The 20242-nt window shown below is 40.1% G+C and overlaps 1 long non-coding RNA gene across 1 annotated transcript in view; it reads left to right on the top strand.

The window, feature by feature from the left end:
• The window catches only part of LOC309626240, a 161935-nt gene extending 147758 nt beyond the window's left edge, over positions 1–14177 (top strand). The window contains exon 2 of the long non-coding RNA XR_014243062.1: positions 11792–14177. This is a non-coding gene — a long non-coding RNA (uncharacterized lncRNA). The remainder of the gene's footprint in view (positions 1–11791) is intronic.
• The last annotated feature ends 6065 nt before the right edge of the window (positions 14178–20242 follow it).

The following is a 20242-nucleotide window of genomic DNA, read 5'->3' as shown; positions in this document are numbered from 1 at the left end:
ATCCTTTCTCCAGTTCCGGCCAGGGTAACATCTTGCAAAACAATAGACAATATCACAGCCAGGATATTGACATTGATACAGTCAAGATATTGAACAATTCTATCACCACAGGATCCCTCATGTTGCCCTTTTATAACCACATCTACTTCCTTCCTGCCTCCATGCCCTCCCTAGCCTTGGACAACCACTAATCTGTTCTCCATCTCTATAATTGTGTCATTTCAAGAATGTTGTATAAATGGAATCATACAGTATGTAAACTTTTGAGATTGACTTTTTTTACTTCACATAATTCTCTAGAGATTCATCCAGGTCATTGTGTATGCCAACAGTTCATTTCTTTTTTTCTTTTTTGTTTTTTTTGGCTGAAGTGTATTCCATGATATGAATATACTAGTTTGTTTATTCATTCACCCACTAAAGGACTGGGTTGTTTCCAGTTTTTGACTACTATAAATAAAGCTGCTCTAAACATTTGTGTATAGGTGTTTATGTGAGAATAACTCTTCAGTTCTCTGGAATAAGTGCCCAGGAACGCAATTGCTGGGTTGTATGGTTGTTACACATTTAGCTTTTTAAGAAACTGCCAAAGCATTTTCAAGAGTAGCTGTACCATTTTACGTTCCTACCAGCAATTTATGAGTGATCCAGTTTCTCAACAGCCTCACCAACATTTGGTGTTGTTGGTATTTTTTATTTTAGCAATTCTGGTATGTACGTAGTAATGTCTCACTGAGGTTTTAATTTGCATTTCTTTAATAGCTAATAATGTTGGAAGTCTTTTCAAGTGTTATCTGCCGTCTATAGATCCTCTTTGGTAAAATGCCTCTTCATGTCTTTTGCCCATTTTGAATTGTTTGACTTTTTACTGTTGAACTTTGAGAGTTTTTTTTTTTAATGTATTCTATATACGAATCCATTGGTGAATATGTGGTTTGCAAATATTTTCTCCCAATCTATAGCTTATCTTTTCAACTTCTTAACATAATCACAGAACAAAAGTTTTTACATTTGATGAAATCCTATGTATCAATTTTTCCTGTTATGGATCATGCTTTTAGTGTCAAGTCTAAGAACTCTTTGTCTAGCCCTAGACACCCAATATGTTCTACATTTTTTCTAAAAGCATTCTAAATTTTAGGTTTTACATTTAAATCTGTGATCTAAGACAGAAAACTTTCAGATAGTAACTGGTCTGCTCCAACATAGCTCCACAGAAAAAAACTGAGGATTCACTCTCCCCCCATACCAGCAAAAGCTAAGTAGAGAACCTAAGCTTCTATCCTCAGCCTGCTCTAATGAGACACCCCAATACCCCCCGCCAGGGTGGTGTCAGAAAAGGCCAAATAGGAAGCCAGCACTTTTTTCTGTGCCAGTAACAAGTCTCCTCTCTCCTCCTCTACCCACCACGCACAGTGTTAGTGGGGACTATGTGGGGAGCCTGTACTTCTACCCTCACCAGGAAGAAGATACCCCTTCTTCTCTCCACTGGGGTGGTATCAGAGGTGGCCTAGTGGACAATCAGGACTTTCACCATCACTCAGTGGTAACAAGGTCACCTCCACTGCAGTGTCAGTTAGTGAAGAGCACATGGGGAGCTGGGACTCCCATCCAACAGTAATGAGGAAACTCCTCCCTCTGGTGTCAACTGAGGCTGAGTGGGAAACCTGGACTTCCACTTCTACCTGGCAGTAATGAGGCAAAGGCCCTTCCTTGCCAGAGTGGTGTCAGATAAAGCCAGGTTTAAGTGAGATTCAGAGTTTCATAACATAATCTAAAAAGGCCTGTTTCAACTGAAAATCTATTGTCATATCAAGAACCAGGAAGATCTCAAACTGAATGAAAAAAATTAAAGTATGCCAACACCAAAATGACAGAGATGTTAGAATTACCTGACAAAGATTTTGAAGCAGCTATGATAATAATGCTTCAACAAGCAATTATGAATACTCTTAAATGAAAAAAATGGAAAACCTCAGCAAAGAAATAGAAGAACTAAATGGAAATTTACAACTATTTGTAATTTCTATTGTTCTATCTTCCAGTTCACTGACTTTTTCCTCTGTCTCCTCCATTACTTCAGTTATTGAATAACTGAAAACAAATAACTAAAATAAACGCTCAGTGGATGGGTTCAACAGCAGAATGGAGGACACAGAGGAAAGAATCAGTGACATGGAAGACAGAACAATAGGAATTAACAAATGGGAACAACAGGCAGAAAACAGACTGAAAAAAAACAACTGATCCAAACCTGCATGGGAAAAAGTACTGAAATGTAAATAGTTTTGAGGTGTAAAACATTGTGTTACCTCTGTAAGAGCAGTGGGCTTGGACTGAGGGATATATGGTATCTAGAGGTGTAGAAGATGAGCTTCTATTTCCTCATCTGCTATGTTCTCCTCAATGGTTGGCTAAACAAATTGGTCCAGTCCCTTGATCTCTCCTTGTCCAGTGGACAAAGTGAAAGAATTAATGAAAGAAGAGTAAACAAAGCAAAGCAGAGTGAAAAACAGAATACTTTCATCTTTAATGTGGCATCTTTGGTGGGACCAAGTCCACTAAGAAGGAAAGAATCACTGGCATTCGGGAGATACTGACACTAAGATCTGTAACTGTTGAGGGGTGTTCCTCACTTTTGCATCCATCCTCTTCAAAATCCTCTCATGGCTACCACTGCTTTAGGAAACACACAGATTTGACGTATACCACTGTCCACCAAACTTTCTTAACCACTCCATCGCTGTAACATTCATAGTAACTTGTAAGGTTAAAAACATGAATGATTGAAGAGAGAAAATACACTGTGTAATGTACTTCCGCCAGAAGAAAGCCACAGGTTACAAAATGTCGGAACAGCATGAAACAAAGACACATCAAATAAATGAAACCTCCCCTCCGCCAGCACAGCCCTGAAGAAAAGTGAGTCTCCCGGCATGCACCTCTGACCCTGCACTCTCACAGAAGCTGCAGGGTGGGCACTAGCAACGCTGGCAGAGTGAGTCTAAGTGTTCTTTTCCTCCTTAACAGAAATGAGTTCATTTAGAAAGAAACTGCAGCAACCTACCCTTCTTAGATTCTTAACAGGGAGTGTGTTTTATAAAGGGATGGGGGAAGATTTACTGTATTCTTCACCTCTAAAAAAATTTCCTCTGTAAAAATGGTGGTGTTAGCAAAACTCCCTGTGCAGAACATTTTCTTCTCAACTCTAATTATAGGTCTGAAATTCAGGCAAAATGCAAACAAAGAGACTCTGGAGGAGCCATGAGAAAGTGTCACAAGTTAATGTAATGTGATTCCCTTCCCTACCTTTCGGTTCTCAAATGCTCACTGAGAAGTACACTAGTTTCATACAGAGTAACATGGACAGACCCAAGCTAAGGAAAATTGTGCAGCAAATTTGTTTTGGGGGCCCTTGGTGTCTGCTGACTTCCTTCTTCGCAGCTGCCTACAACTTTCCCCACCACTAATCTCTCATCCACCTCCCTCCTGAGCTCCCCATTGTCTCTGACTCTGATTCCCACCTGGTAGCAACACCAGGCATTGTCCAGATCTTTGATGTATCACTCACTCCTCTGCCCTATAAAAACGTTGCCATTGTTTCTCTCCTGCTCCAAGGTGCTGCGGTCAGTTAGCCAGCTCATTGGGGAAACCCAGATAAAAGCATTCCCATTAAGCTGAAACAGGCTTGACGTGTTGCCTCCCCAGGGCATATGTATATGAATAGAGTTCAGGTGCTTTATCTGCAGGAAAAATAACTCCTGAGGATGGAATTTCAGAGGCAGGCCAATGCGGGAAATATTTGGATGTAGCCCCTTTCCGATAATGTTTAAAAGGCAGTCTCCTGATCTGCCCACACCTCAAGTCTAACAGTGCCTGTCAAGACCATAAAGAAAGGAAGAATAGCAGAACCGGAAGGATACCTCCTCCAGGGAAAGTCGGAAATGGTAATTAAGAGAAAAAAATTAGAATAAAAAATTGAATGTGAAGTCAAGAAAAATGTTTTTGTGATTTTTCACTTTGTAAGAAAATGAAGTATCAAAATCATAGATAATGTTAGACCTGAAGGAAACCCTAGAAATTGCGGACGAAGAATGTCGCCTGCCACATCAGTAAACAAAGGATGTTGTGGCCATCAAGCCATCAGCCACCGCAGCTTCCCCTGATTGTGCACCCTGAGGGGATTCAGGATGGAAAAAAAGATCTAGGATATTGCCCCTAGATAGTTAAGATGCATATCAAAGGAATGATTTCAATGAGCTCTGACTCATGCATCTTCCCATACATAGAAAAGTGCTAAATTCACTAACTTGAGATGTCTGGTTTTTCTTTAAATCACAGTAATCTTTTGATTACTTGGTTTTTGTTGCAAAAACTCCTGTATATCCTTGCTTCTCCATTACCTCTTCTGAACAGTCCATCAGAGCTATCTGAGAGGCTGTCTCCCAGGCTTAAGTCCTCAGTATGTCCACCAAATAAAACATAATTCTCACCTTGTAGATGGTGCATTTTTTTCAGTTGACAAAGTCAACTGTTTCTACCCCTCTGTACAGAGAAGGAAACTGAATCCCAGAGGCTTGCTCAAGATTACACAGTGAATCAGTGTCAGAATCAAAATCAGAATCAGAATTTAGACTTGACTGCCAATCCAGTGCTTCTTTTAGTACATCTCATTGGTGGTGTCCAGTTTCACAGACTAGATACCCAGAGAAGAGAAAAATAACTTTCCGATGCTTTTGTCCATACTTCTTACATCATCATACTTGAATTTTGAATTTGTCATATTTCAATTAACCCTTTCTATTTATAGAGTTAAAAGAGGACCTCTAATCAATGTCCACAAAATTATTGTCTGACAAAGATCAAACTAAAAGGAAAGACACAGGCCTAGGCAGATTCTCTACAAGGCATGTGCAGATGTGCCAGCCAGCTGGCTTGGTGATGTGAATTTGGAAAACAGTCTGTTAGAAATGAGAAACTATAAGTGCAAGTCACATAAAAATGAAATTAGTCCTTTCCATGTAGCTGGGGGGAAAATAACAATCTGCTGCATCAAACAGAGATTGGTGATACCCCATCCTCCCCTTTGAACATTACATTGCTTTGTCCTGACTGTGAGAGATCCAATTGCTGGAGGTCTGTGGCTCCTCCATTCTCTGGTAACCAATTATCTCACAACTGCTTCTCTACCAAACAAAACAACCCAAGTCCCAAACTGACTTTACATCAAATGAAGCACAAAGCACAAGAGAAAACCAGAAATGCCCTAAGGAAATTCCTCGAGTTTGGGATAACAAAGCCAGTATTAATCTTCCCAATCCCCACCCCAACCCCAATGTGTAAAAAGTTCTGTATGTGAAGGGTGAGGAGTAAAAACTATCATCTGCAGGGTAGACTTAAAGTTACATAGGAGTAGGATCAGCAAAAGCCCTAAATCTACACATTTTCTCTTGTCAGTCCCCTGTGTCCTTGAAGGAGATCTTCATTCATTCTCTGGTGCATCTCACTGCCTTGCTGACATTGTTAAAATATTCATATCTTTTATGGGGAATGTGTCCTCCTTTAATATTTTCCCCCAGTTTTCCATTCATATAACTCAAAGACAAAAATTGTAATCTCAGCCCCTTGCCTTCAGGGAAGGCAAGATTTGAGATTCGTTCTACTGCTCCTTGCTGGACTGCCTTGCAAGTAAGCCCTCTATTCGCTGCAAACCTCGGTGTCTCAGCACTTTGACTTGACAGCCGTGTGGCTGACAGGGTCTTGGTGCTCTGGGTGGGTGTCAGGCCTGAGCATCTGAGGTGGGAGAGCCGAGTTCAGGACATTGGACCACCAGAGACCTCCCAGCCCCACGTAACATCAATCAGCGAGAGCTCTCCCAGAGATCTCCATCTCACTGCTAAGACCCAGCTCCACTCAACAACCAGCAAGCTCCAGTGCTGGACACCCCCATGCCAAACAACTAGCAATACAGGAACACAACCCCACCCATTAGCAGAGAGGCTGCTTAAAATCAGAATAAGTTCAGAGACACCCCAAAACACACCAACAGACTCAGTCCTGCCCACCAGAAAGACAAGATCCAGCCTCATCCACCAGAACACAGGCACCAGTCCCCTCCACCAGGAAGCTGACACAACCCACTGAACCAACCTTACCCACTGGGGACAGACACCAAAAACAACAGGAACTACGAACTTGCGACCTGTGAAAAGGAGACCCAAAACACATTAAGTTAAGCAAAATGAGAAGACAGAGAAATATGCAACAGATGAAGGAGTAAAGTAAAAACCCACCAGACCAAACAAATGAAGAGGAAATAGGCAGTCTACCTGAAAAAGAATTCAGAGTAATGATAGTAAAGATGATCCAAAATCTTGGAAATAGAATGGAGAAAATACAAGAAACGTTTAACAAGGATCTAGAAGAACTAAAGAGCAAACAAACAATGATGAACAACACAACAAATGAAATTTAAAATTCTCTAGACGGAATCAATAGCAGAATAATTGAGGCAGAAGAACGGATAAGTGACCTGGAAGATAAACTAGTGGCAATAACTACTGTACAGTAGAATAAAGAATGAAAAGAATTGAGGACAGTCTCAGAGACCTCTGGGACAACATTAAACTCACCAACATTCGAATTATAGGGGTCACAGAAGAAGAAGAGAAAAAGAAAGAGACTGAGAAAATATTTGAAGAGATTACAGTTGAAAACTTCCCTAATATGGGAAAGGAAATAGTCAGTCAAGTACAGAAAGCACAGAGAGTCCCATACAGGATAAATCCAAGGAGAAACACGCCAAGACACATATTAATCAAACTATCAAAAATTAAATATAGGGCTTCCTTGGTGGCGCAGTGGTTGAGAATCTGCCTGCTAATGCAGGGGACACGGGTTCGAGCCCTGGTCTGGGAAGATCCCACATGCCGCGGAGAAACTGGGCCCGTGAGCCACAGCTACTGAGCCTGTGCGTCTGGAGCCTGTGCTCCGCAACAAGAGAGGCCGCGATAGTGAGAGGCCCGTGCACCGCGATGAAGAGTGGCCCCCGCTTGCCGCAACTGGAGAAAGCCCTAGCACAGAAACGAAGACCCAACATAGCAATCAATCAGCTAATCAATAAATAAATCTTTAAAAAAAAAATTAAATATAAATAAAACATATTAAAAGCAGCAAGGGAAAAGCAACAAATAATATACAAGGGAATCCCCATAAGGTTAACAGCTGATCTTTCAGCAGAAACTCTGCAAGCCAGACGGGGGTGGCAGGACATATTTACAGTGATGAAAGGGAAAAACTTACGACCAAGATTACTCTACCCAACAAGGACCTCATTCATATTTGACAGAGAACTTAAAACATTTACAGATAAGCAAAAGCTAAGAGAATTCAGCACCACCAAACCAGCTTTACAACAAATGTTAAAGGAACTCCTCTAGGCAGGAAACACAAGAGAAGGAAAAGACCTACAAAAACAAACTCAAAACAATTAAGAAAATGGTAATAGGAACGTACATATCAATAATTACCTTAAATGTAAATGGATTAAATGCTCCAACCAAAAGAAATGGACTGGCTGAATTAATACAAAAATAAAACCCATATATATGCTGTCTGCAAGAGACCCACTTCAGACCTAAGAATGCATACAGACTGAAAGTGAGGGGATGGAAAAAGATATTCCATGCAAATGGAAATCAAAAGAAAGCTGGAGTAGCAATTCTCATATCAGACAAAATAGACTTTAAAATAAAGACTATTACAAGAGACAAAGAAGGACACTACATAATGATCAAGGGATCAATCCAAGAAGAAGATATGACAATTGTAAATCTTTATGCACCTAACATAGGAGCACCTCAATACATAAGGCAAATGCTAATAGCCATAAAAGGGGAAAACGACAGTAACACAATCATAGTAGGGGAGGTTAACACCCCACTTTCACCAACGGACAGATCATCCAAAATGAAAATAAATACGGAAACACAAGCTTTAAAGGATACATTAAACAAGATGGACTTAATTGATATTTATAGGACATTCCATCCAAAAACAACAGAATACACTTTCTTCTCATGTGCTCATGGAACATTCTCCAGGATAGATCATATCTTGGGTCACATAACAAGCCTTGGTAAATTTAAGAAAATTGAAATCATATCAAGTACCTTTTCCTACCACAACACTATAAGACTAGATATCAATTACAGGAAAAATCTGTAAAAAATACAAACACATGGAGGCTAAACAATACACTACTAAATAACCAAGAGATCACTGAAGAAATCAAAGAGGAAACCAAAAAATACCAAGAAAAAAATGACAATGAAAACAAGACAACCCAAAACCTATGGGATGCAGCAAAGGCAGTTCTAAGAGGGAAGTTTATAGCAATACAATCTTACCTCAAGAAACATGAAAAATCTCAAATAAACAACCTAACCTTACACCTAAAGCAAATAGAGAAAGAAGAACAGAAAAACCCAAAGTTTGCAGAAGGAAAGAAATCATAAAGATCAGATCAGAAATAATTGAAAAAGAAATGAAGGAAACAGCAGCAAAAATCAATAAAACTAAAGGCTGGTTCTTTGAAAATATAAACAAAATTGATAAACCATTAGACAGACTCATCAAGACAAAAAAGGGAGAAGACTCAAATCAACAGAATTAGAAATGAAAAAGGAGAAGTAACAACTGACACTGCAGAAATACAAAGGATCATGAGAGATTACTACAAGCAACTCTATGCAAATAAAATGGACAACCTGGAACAAATGGACAAATTCTTAGAAAAACACAACCTTCCGAGACTGAACCAGAAAGAAATAGAAAATATAAACAGACCAATCACAAGCACTGAAATTGAGACTGTGATTGAAAATCTTCCAACAAACAAAAGCCCAGGACCAGATGACTTCACAGGCGAATTCTAACAAACATTTAGAGAAGAGATAACACCTATCCTTCTCAAACTCTTCCAAAATATAGCAGAGGAAGAAACACTCCCAAACTCATTCTACAAGGCCACCATCACCCTGATACCATAACCAGACAAAGATGTCACAAAGAAAGAAAACTACAGGCCAATATCACTGATGAACATAGATGCAAAAATCCTCAACAAAATACTAGCAAACAGAATCCAACAGCACATTAAAAAGATCATACACCATGATCAAGTGGGGTTTATCCCAGGAATGCAAGGATTCTTCAATATATGCAAATCAATAAATGTGATACACCATATTAACAAATTGAAGGAGAAAAACCATATGATCTTCTCAATAGATGCAGAAAAAGCTTTCAACAAAATTCAATACCCATTTATGATAAAAAACTCTCCAGAAAGTAGGCATAGAGGGAACTTACCTCAACATAATAAAGGCCATATATGACAAACCCATAGCCAACATCGTTCTCAATGGTGAAGAACTGAAACCATTTCCACTAAGATCAGGAACAAGACAAGGTTGCCCACTCTCACCACCATTACTCAACATAGTTTTGGAAGTTTTAGCCACAGCAATCAGAGAAGAAAAAGAAATAAAAGGAATCCAAATCAGAAAAGAAGTAAAACTGTCACTGTTTGCAGATGACATGATACTATACATAGAGAATCCTAAAGATACTACCAGAAAACTACTAGAGCTAATCAATGAATTTGGTAAAGTAGCAGGATACAAAATTAATACACAGAAATTTCTTGCATTCCTATACACTAATGATGAAAAATCTGAAAGAGAAATTAAGGAAACACTCCCATTTACCACTGAAACAAAAAGAATAAAATACCTAGGAATAAACCTACATAAGGAGGCAAAAGACCTATATGCAGAAAACTATAAGACACTGATGAAAGAAATTAAAGATGATACAAACAGATGGAGAGATATACCATGTTCTTGGATTGGAACAATCAACATTGTGAAAATGACTCTACTACCTAAAGCAATCTACAGATTCAATACAATCCCCAGCAAACTACCAATGACATTTTTAACAGAACTAGAACAAAAAGTTTCACAATGGAAACACAAAAGACCCCGAATAGCCAAAGCAATCTCAAGAAAGAAAAACGGAGCTGGAGGAATCAGGCTCCCTGACTTCAGACTATACTACAAAGCTACAGTAATCAAGACAGTATGGTACTGGCACAAAAACAGAAATACAGATCAATGGAACAGGGTAGAAAGTCCAAAGATAAACCCACACACATGTGGTCACCTTATCTTTGATAAAGGAGGCAAAAATATAAAATGGAGAAAAGAGAGCCTCTTCATTAAGTGGTGCTGGGAAAACTGGACAGCTACATGTAAAAGAATGAAATTAGAACACTCCCTAACACCATACACAAAAATAAACTCAAAATGGATTAAAGACCTAAATGTAAGGCCAAACACTATAAAACTCCTAGAGGAAAACTTAGGCAGAACACTCTATGACATAAGTCACAGCAATATCCTTTTTGATCCACCTGCTAGAGAAATGAAAATAAAAACAAAAATAAACAAATGGGACCTAATAAAACTTAAAATCTTTTGCACAGCAAAGGAAACCATAAACAAGACGAAAAGACAACCCTAAAAATGGGAGAAAATATTTGCAAATGAAGCAACTGACAAAGGATAAATCTCCAAAATATACAAGCAGCTCATGCAGCTCAATATGAAAAAAACAAAAAACCCCATCCAAAAATGGGCCGAAGACCCAAACAGACATTTCTCCAGAGAAGATATACAGATTGCCAACAAACACATGAAAGAATGCTCAACGTCATTAATCATTAGAGAAATGCAAATCAAAACTACAATGAGATATCATCTCACACTGGTCAGAATGGCCATCATCAAAAAATCTAGAAACAATAAATGCTGGAGAGGGTGTGGAGAAAAGGGAACCCTCTTGCACTGTTGGTGGGAATGTAAATTGATACAGCCACTATGGAGAACAGTATGGAAGTCCCTTAAAAAACTAAAAATAGAACTACCATATGACCCTGCAATCCCACTACTGGGCATATACCCCGAGAAAAACATAATTCAAAAAGTGTCATGTACCGCATGACAAGAAGATGTGGCACATATACATAATGGAATATTACTCAGCCATAAAAAGAAACAAAATTGAGTTATTTGTAGTGATGTGGATGGATCTAGAGTCTGTCATACAGAGTGAAGTAAGTCAGAAAGAGAGAAACAAATACTGTATGCTAACACATATATATGGAATCTAAAAAAAGAAACAATGGTCATGAAGAACCTAGGGGTAAGACGGGAATAGAGACACAGACCTACTAGAGAATGGACTTGAGGACATGGGGAGGGGGAAGGGTAAGTTGGGACAAAAAGAGAGTGGCATGGACGTATATACGCTACCAAACGCAAAACAGATACCTAGTGGAAGCAGCCGCATAGCACAGGGAGATCAGCTCGGTGCTTTGTGACCACCTAGAGGGGTGGGATAGGGAGAGTGGGAGGGAGGGAGACGCAAGAGGGAAGAGATAGGGGGATATATGTATATGTATAACTGATTCACTTTGTTATAAAGCAGAAACTAACACACCATTGTAAAGCAATTATACTCCAATAAAGATGTTAAAAAAAAAAGAATCATGTACCACAATGTTCTTGCAGCTCTATTTACAATAGCCAGGACATGGAAGCAACCTAAGTGTCCATCGACAGATGAATGGATAAAGAAGATGTGGCACATATACACAATGGAATGTTACTCAGTCATAAAAAGAAACGAAATTGAGTTATTTGTAGTGAGGTGGATGGACCTAGAGACTGTCATACAGAGTGAAGTAAGTCAGAAAGAGAAAAACAGATACCGTATGCTAACACATATATATGGAATGTAAAAAAAAAAAAAAATGGTTCTGAAGAACCTAGGGGTAGGACAGGAATAAAGATGCAGACATAGAGAATGGACTTGAGGACACAGGGAGGGGGAAGGGTAAGCTGGGACAAACTGAGAGAGTGTCATTGACATATATACACTACCAAATGTAAAGAGATAGCTAGCGGGAAGCAGCCGCATAGCACAGGGAGATCAGCTTGGTGCTTTGTGACCACCTAGAAGGGTGGGATAGGGATGGTGGGAGGGAGACACAAGAGGGTGGGGATATGGGGATATATGTATAAATATAGCTGATTCACTGTTATACAGCAGAAACTAACACAACATTGTAAAGCAATTATACTCCAATAAAGATGGTTAAAAAAAATGATTAGAAAGTAAAAAAATAATAATAGTAAAAATAAAATACACAAGTCAAAAAAAAATTGTAATGTCCACTTGCTAGAGTTCGGCAGTGTTAGTTGTTTGCTTAGCCAAAGCTTTACGCGGTTTTTATGTTGAGAATATCTCTTGTTCTCTGATGAACTCCTCCACCTCTTTATTCCTTCTCAAAACATTGCCTTTTTCAGACAAACTAAGAGAGATTGACTTCAAACCATGATCTGTAGATAGTGGGACCGAACACCCAGAACATGTCCAGTTCATACCTGTTGCCCCATTGGATTAATAATAGCACTCCCAGTCACTCAACAAGTGTCTCTGGATAAAGCATACAGTCATCCTGCATATAAATTTATATACATGAACACGGAAATATGTCAAAACTATGATTGGGGAAAAAATCAAGTCACCTAATAGTGTGTTAAGTATAATCCCATTTGTGTAAAAAAATTCAATATGTGTGCTTAAAAATATGTATGTAGACCAACACTCTGTGGTGACCTAAATGGGAAGGAAATCCAAAAGAGAGGGGATATACGTATACATAGTGCTGATTCACTTTCCTGTACAGCAGAAACTAACAAAACATTGTAAAGCAACTATACTCCAATAAAAATTAATTTTTAAAAAATTTGAAGGTGTTCATTGCCGATGTATGTAGAAAATTGATGAAAGAAACTTTGCAATGAATACTTTGAAGAAATGAGAATTGAGGTTGGGAGATGGTGAAGGGTTTTTTTTTTTATGTAGATCTGTCTATTTGATCTCTTACAATTAGCATGAATTTATTTTATAATAATAAAAAAGAATGATCAAGGGACTGAAGGTTTAGAATTCCTGTGATGCAAAGGGGTGCTAAGGTTTCTTACCAAGGTTAGTATTTCATCAACTTATTTACCTGCCCCAAATGGTGACAACCAAAGAGTATGTAGCAGCAGTCAGTGCCATGAAATATATGATTGAGAACTACCTCTGCTGGCCCCAACCCCCATATTCTGTCCTCTTTCTCTCCTCTTACATGGGTAAGAGAGAAAAAAATAAGGTACATAAAGGAAGAAGAATAAAATTCACTGGTAAATCTAAAGAATGGTGACATGATGGGCTTGAACCCATCTGGGGTAGGTCTTCTGTCAGGCAGTTCCCACAACTAGCCTTCATTTCTCTCTCCCTTCCTGCCTACTTCTCCCCTCAAGACACACATGCAGCTTGACTTTTCTCTGGCTACAATTATGGACAGCATATAATAAAATGTGTCGCACTCACAGCTGAATAGAAATCATGGATGTAGATTAAACAGAAGCTCTGCATTTCTGATGCAATACAGATTTCATCCTCTCTACCATGGGAAAATGACATTCCCGCATTTCCCTGCTGGTATCAACCTCAGAAGGTCAATGAAGCAAAGTTCTTTCCTATTACTTTTGGAGTTTAGTGCAGTAAGTTTGGTATCTCATTCAAAGACCCCACAAATTGTTAGGTTCCCTACGGCACAGAGCTCCTAAGCTGTGGGGTGAATAAAGCTAGTTACTTGGTCTCCTTGTTTAATCAATGAGATACCTTTCCCTCTTGTATGCTGTTTCTTCTCTTACTGAAAATAAGAGAACAACACTGATGCCAGTTGGTTGAGTGGCTAAGTCAGCCAAGAAGGGTTTGGCAGAAGATTCCTTTCTGCTCTGGCACATCGCCATTTATTTGAAAAGGTAGCTGGATAGCATCTCTTCATTGAAATCAATGCAGAGTGCTTAACACAAATATTGACAAAATGAAATAAAACCAAATGGGAAAAGAAACTTAGGGGATTTTAGACCTAGATAATCAATCTACGTACATATTTTTAAGCACACATATTTGAATTTTTTTACACAAATGCTGCTAAAACCTTCCTTTTAAAATTGCATTAAGGACAAAGCACAACATGAATCAGGAAGAAATTGCAGCAATTATCTCTCATTGAGTGCACCTGAAGCAAGAAATAAAGTCTTGGCATGAAAATATAATTAAAACACCTTAACAATTTGAGCAGAATAGGTTTGTTTAAAGAACATGATATTTTGCCCCAGTCACTAGGGGGTTACCCTCACTCTTCATCTATATTACTTTTTTATTTCTATAAATTTAAATCAAAGTCCACTTGCATGAATTATGAGGGTCACTGATTCATTCTGACAAAAAAAATCAACAAAGAAGATGAATTTAATGGGTGGGAGCCTTCTTGGCCAAGTCCCAACTGAGCCAGGCTCCATGCTTTGAACCTTTAGGGTGCCCTTATTAACCAGTTTTCAGTGAGGCTCAAGCCTACAAAAAAAACCTCCCTTCCTTCCTGCTTTTCCCTTAGGAAGGCCTTTTCTTTTTCCCACCCAAGACACACAGTAGAGTAGTCTTGACCCCCAACTCCATAGGCCGGTCCATCTGCGAGAATGCAAACATTCACCTGAGCAAGATTTTCCTAACAGGGACATCCATCCTCCATCTGTTTTCGCTGCCCGGCCAAGGTCACACTCACACACTTCATGAAGAATCTTGGCACACAGTTACACTTGAAATGAGAAGATTCCCGAGACATGGAAATTATTATCATATCAGTCTCTTACCAGACACCGCAGTGACGCTTTTCTCTGCTTAAATCACCACGTCTGCACAGAAACTGAGCCGGATCCTCCCAGGATCTCTGTTGCCCTCTAGTTAGTTGTTGGATGTATTTGATCACTGCAAGCAACTCTTAAGCAATGAAAATGCTGTTCAATCACCGCAGCAGGAAAACACAAGCTGGTCTCAATTTTCTCTTGGGGTCAATATCTTTCAGGTGGGCTTTTCCCAGTTTCAGGCCTCCCTCCGTAGATTGTTGTGGAGTGCTGGGGAAGAAAATGTTGCTACAACTCCCCTAACTCCTGCCTCTGCCATGGGGGGCGTGAGGAAGATTGTATCAGTGGCAGGCTGGCCTCTAGATCCTGAGGCAACGGGTGTGGGTATTTCCCCTGCCATTCTCTCCTTCACTCACTCTGAAGTCACACTGGCCTCCTTACTGTTCCTCAGACACCCAAAGCTCATTCCCACCTCCATGGCCTTTGGAATGCTCTGCCCCCAGATGGTCTCATGACTGGCTTCTTCTGGTTACTTGGATCTCGGCTCAGACGTCATCTCCTCAGGGAGGCCTTCCTTGCTCACCCATCTAAACACGCAATCCCCACTTCTTGGGTTAAGTATCCCAGAAGCAAACCCTGAGACGCGGGTTCACATACAGGTGATTTGTTAAGGATGCACCACCTGCGGAAACCAGTGAGGGAGGGGCAAGGGACACAGGATGAGACGTCAGAACAAGCCAGCCGAGGGTGTGAATTGAGGCAGAGTCCCAGCCTCAGCCTGATCCCGCAGGAGCTCTGGTGTCAATTAGGCCTGAGAGTTTGCCTGGATTCACTGCAAGGGAGCTGGGCTTGCATACCCCTGCACCAGTCAGTCACTGGGTAAAGCTGGCTGGAGAAGAGTCATGTGAACAGAAACGCCCGGCACTCCTAGCTCTTGCACCTGCCTGTGAAGTGGCTCCAGCAACACAAAGGCAGACCTTTGAAGAGACTCCCGGGTTGCAGGCTGTGTGAGGGCAAATGCTCAGAAGCAGGGTCTGGGCACACAGACCCAGCAAATGCACCGACGGCATCCACTCAGCTTCCAACCCCACCATTCTCAAATACACAGCCTTGCTTTATTTTCTTATGTGCCCTTAGCGCTATCTGAGATTCTCTTGTTTATAAACATGTTTACTTACTGTCTGTCTTCCCAGCTAGAAAACCGTCTCCATGAGAACAAAGATCCATCTGTCTTGTTCGCTGCTCACCCGCAGGGGTAGAACCAGTGCCTGGAACACAGAGGGTGCTCAACAAATACTTGTTGAATAAATGAATGAACCGGGCTGACACACTCTGACATGCTACCCAACAGCCTGGGACTCAGAGGAGGCACTAACCCTTGGACTCTGTCCTGGAAGTCAGAGGGAAACTGTGATAGAGTGAAATAAGCACAGCATCTGGAGTTCATAAACTTGGCTTTAGTAGCCATGTGAACTCAGGCAAGTGAAGTCACTATGCCTCCTTGGCCCCAGTTTTCTCAGGTGTATAGTAAAGGCGAGTGTCTACAGACTTAACTACAAGGATGTTTGTCACACCGTTGTTTATTACGGCTAATCATCGGAAAGAGCCTGAACATTCAACGCCGGGAGATTAATCACACCCACACAATAAAATACAAAAGAAACCACAGAAATGATGCCATGAAAATACTATTTAATGACATGCAAAGATTTCCAAAATATATTATTAGGTGACAAACCAGTGGCCTCCAGAACAGTATATACAGTACAACTCTATCTTAATGTGTTTGTTTCAATATACATTAATGTACAATATATATTAAAAAACTAGAAGAATATACATTCAAATATTTATAGTGGTTACCTCTGAGTGGAGAGATTATGGATTATTTTTACTTCCTCCTTTTGTCTATGTTTTCTAAACTTTTCAAAGTGAAGTATACTACTTTTGTAAGGGGAGAAAGTTATTTTTTTAATTGCTTTTTTACAATACCAAGATAATCTCCAAGCACTGTTCCAACATTGTTTATTCTTAGGAGAACAGTTTGTGATGCTGTGGAAAGAACATGAGACACGTTCTATTTCACCCTCTGATCCCTGTTAACCAAGTTGCAGGGGGAAGGGTGATGGGGAGGGTGGGCAGTGGTTAGGAAACTCTGAAACATTCATCTCTCTGGGTTCAGCTTCCTCATCTGTAAAATCAGCAAGCCTAATAGATGTTGCCTTCAGAACACGAAAATGTACATTGCATAAAAGAGCAAGCAGTACACATGTTACGTCCCACAGTTCATTCTCCCGGCATAGAGGGATTACTGGCTCTTTGGATTTGAACTTAGTCATTCTGGCTGACTCTGTTACAGTAAGTACATAGTAAGAACTCCTGGCCAGAAGGACCCCATGGTATGAGGCATTCTAAGCACCTGTCACCTGCTTGAACACAGCAGTAAAATGTTTGTTGTCCCCTAATGGGGCCACGTCCTCCCTAAAAGCTCCCTCATGGGTAACCAATAGCAGAGCTGTTGCTCTTACTTGATAAATTTGTGACTGAGAGGTGAGTGTAGAAAGTTTGAGGCTGATAATTAATCACCTCTTTTTCTTCTCTGACTTCTGAACCAACTAAGAAGGAGACAGAAAAATAATGGAAGATCAACATGTCAGTCTGATTACTCACCAGCTTGATTACTGATATGGAGAAGAGAACTTGGGTCTGGAGTCACAACTGGGCTTTGAATCCTTTTCCCTGAGCATTGGATTACCAACCCCTAACCATAGAGACACAGTGCCCCAAGGGGAGAAGTCTACAGGAAGAAGCAGCAAGACGTGCTTCAGAAAGAGAAAAGGGAGACTTGGCCCATGATTCACACTCACTTCCCAGTCTCAACAACCAGATACGGTTGGGGAGGAGTGAGTGAGGGTGATAGAGAGAAGGTTAGAACTTACCTTTCCATTATTTTCCTTCTTGGAGTCAGATGTTCCTTCTTGAAATAGAATGTAATCTCCCCAAGGATTTCTCTATTTTGTTCACTGCTGAATCCCAAGTCCATAGATCTCAGTAAATACCCACTGAAGAATGAATGAATAGAAACATGAGAACTAGGGAATAGGATTTTCCCTAACAGTAAGTTCTTTGAAATTATTTCTACAGCTCAACGAGCTATCCATTTGTTCAATTGGAAGTACTAGATAGAAAAGAGCAGCATTGTCTGTCCTTGTTGAAGGGGGTCTTGGTGGCTTAAAAGAGTGGTCAAAGCACCCAGTACACACACTGAGGGGTCTTGGAGAGACTGTAGGAAGAAGCTCATTTGACCCCAAGCCATTAAATTGGGTTCTACTTCAGGATTAAGCAAAAGATAACAAGTTATCAAATCTTCTGGACCCCACTTTTCTCATTCACAAAATGGCCCCTAATAGTCTTACCTTTCTTAGAGTCTAGAAAACAAAGACTAAGAATGGGTATTCGTAGAGTGGTGTACCTATCCAATCAGTTCTAGGGTTCATATCTTTACAGTTCAGGTGGTGTCATATTTATTGTTATTACTAATACTTTACCATGTCCATATATACTGTTTCTTCCAGGGATTTAAACCAACTGGACAAATTTCTGTACAATCATAATAATTACTAATTCATTCCTGTACTCCAAATGCTTTGCGCTAGTTTCACGAAGAAAAAACATCCAATCTAAAATTAGGATTTTGATTTTGAAAGTAATGATATTAAAGCCAATTCTTAATATCAAACACTGATTTAGAAATAAGTTTGAATTAAATCAGCAGTATGTGTACTTGGAAAAAATGTGGAGAACTATGAAAGCATCTCTGCAAAGATCTGTATATTAAGTTTCAATTTTGTTCTTTACTGTATCTCTGAATTACAGACATGCTGAATGCAGGCCTCAATTTCAAAGGACCATTTTTAAGCTTAAAGAACATGACAATGAAACTACCAGCTAGAAGTAGGCATGGATCAGATGTATTTTTCTTTATAAAGGCTGTTACAGCCAGACAACGGGGATGAGGTTACAGAGACAGAGTTTAAAGCTCTTATAGAATATAGCCATATTTATAATGGTGTCCTCCAAGTCAATATTCTAAATCAGTTGGAAAACATCCTCTGATGTGACTTTTATGTCCCAGAAAATAGCTCCTATCCCTAACCCTTCTGCAAATACTGACAGCTCCATGGTTCAGATCTTCTTCCATTACATTAGACCAGTCTCTCAGTTAGGGGGTGATTTTGAGTCTCTCCTTCCCCAGGGGACAGTTGGCAAAGTCTGGGATATTTTTTGGTTTTTAGAAATAGGGGAGGGTGTGCTCCTGGCATCTGGAATAGGGGTCAGGGTTGCTGCTAAGCACCCTACAGTGCACAGGACAGTCCCCTACAGCCAAGAATTGTCTTTCCCAACACGTCAATAATGCCATGATTGGGAAACTCTGCACTAGACTCTTAATATTGAGCAATCTTCTGGATCTCTGCTGTGGGATGACTATGGGGAGATCCATGGAAGAAATACATCTTCTGTTGAGCCTTAAAAAGATGGGAGTGATTTGGGTAAGTGGAGGGCCATTCCAGGAGGAAATTTCAATGGAGAAAAGGGGGTCCATAAGCAGACACATACTTGAAATGTTGAAGGAACACTGTTCAAGCCAGCCTATCTTAAACGGAGAGCCCATATTGAGATATGATAGGACATGACACAGTGATGCTGGATTTGGGAAGACCTTAAGGGTATAACATTAAAGAATTGAGCTCTACCCTTATATTTAGTAGTGCAAAATTGACAACTCTAAAGCAGGAAATGAATATATATTTTACTCACTTTTGAAATGCAGCTGCCCTGAACCAGGTCCAGGAATTTCAGAATGTGTAGTCCAGTTTAGATTTGAAAAGACAGAAGACAGAAAGGTCACTTACTAGTTTATCATAAATAACCAAATATACGAGCCCAAATGATAGTAGTGATGGCAGAATTGAAAGAAAGGGACAAGAAAAAAAGGAGATATCACAAAGAATGAAAGATTTGGCTCTTCCTCTGGGAGTTTGGTGATGATGGTAAATGAAGGAATTCGGAGGTGGGAAGCTGGGCCTCTGAGAACCAGGAATATACTGAAGCTGAAGGTCTGGGCAGGAGGGGGGTCAACAACCAGACAGGTGATAAAGGGTAAAGAAGTGCATCTGAGTCAGAAATCAGAGAAATGCATCATCATGTCAGATCCTAGCTAGGCAGACAGCAATAAATTATCGTCTCCCCAACATCACATGCACATTCTTCCTTCGGAACCTTTTCCCATTAAATTCTCATCTGTAATACTCTCTCCCCTCTCGACCCACCTTGGAGGCCAGCTAAAGAAAGACACATCTTTTGTATTGATACTCTCCTTGTCACCGCAGAACAAGAATACAGAAGATGGTCCA

The sequence above is a fragment of the Balaenoptera borealis genome (assembly GCF_965194805.1).
Source record: "Balaenoptera borealis genome assembly, chromosome: 3".
Taxonomy (NCBI): Eukaryota; Metazoa; Chordata; class Mammalia; order Artiodactyla; family Balaenopteridae; genus Balaenoptera; species Balaenoptera borealis.
This window is presented reverse-complemented; position numbering and strand designations above follow the sequence as displayed.